Consider the following 662-nt stretch of genomic DNA (forward strand, 5'->3'; position numbering starts at 1 on the left):
ACTATGTTCGTCATTGTGCCACAGTAAATATTGAGACATGAAATGGGTAACACATTGGGTGAAAAGGACGAATTTGATATCCTTGATGGTAGAACATGTCCATATTTTATGGAAGGGCACCAAATTCACCAGGAGTCGAAAATTATTTTCCCTCACTTGAGAGACTTGCGTTTAGCTCCGATACAAGATTTATACTTTTATTCTTTTACATGTTTCAGACATTAGACTGTGGTCATGGAGGAAAATTGAAGGAAAATATGGAACGCTTCACTAATATGTGTATGATTCCTATTCAGAAGCCATGATAAATTTCTGTGCATCGTTTGAGTTTTAGTATATGTACTGCCGAATTGTGTACGCAAATTAATTTTTAAGATGGCGATCTGAGTCGTTCGAAGCAGTACAAAGTTCCACCGTGATGTTCTTCGCCTTTCATTCATTCGTAGTCGATAAAATAAATACCAGTTTATCACTGGAGTTAATGAAATCGACTCTGAAATTTCTCAAATCATATTAGTTTTCCATTTTGTTAGCTAAAACCCATGACTGCCTTTGTGTTCATGACAGATAATTATTCTGAGTTTGGAGAGGATTGTGTTTGGGATTTCTAGTTAGTTTAGCATCAGATATGTGAAGTTGATCGTATAGCAGTTGATCATTTT

At 35.6% G+C, this 662-nt stretch overlaps 1 non-coding gene across 1 annotated transcript; it reads right to left on the reverse strand.

Moving 5' to 3' along the window:
* Positions 1-251: 251 nt before the first annotated feature.
* On the reverse strand, positions 252-358 carry LOC128248187 (U6 spliceosomal RNA). Its single transcript, XR_008264487.1, has one exon. It is a non-coding gene; the product is annotated as a U6 spliceosomal RNA (small nuclear RNA).
* Between the last annotated feature and the right edge of the window lie 304 nt (positions 359-662).

Source organism: Octopus bimaculoides, chromosome 6, assembly GCF_001194135.2.
Source record: "Octopus bimaculoides isolate UCB-OBI-ISO-001 chromosome 6, ASM119413v2, whole genome shotgun sequence".
In the NCBI taxonomy this organism is placed as follows: Eukaryota; Metazoa; Mollusca; class Cephalopoda; order Octopoda; family Octopodidae; genus Octopus; species Octopus bimaculoides.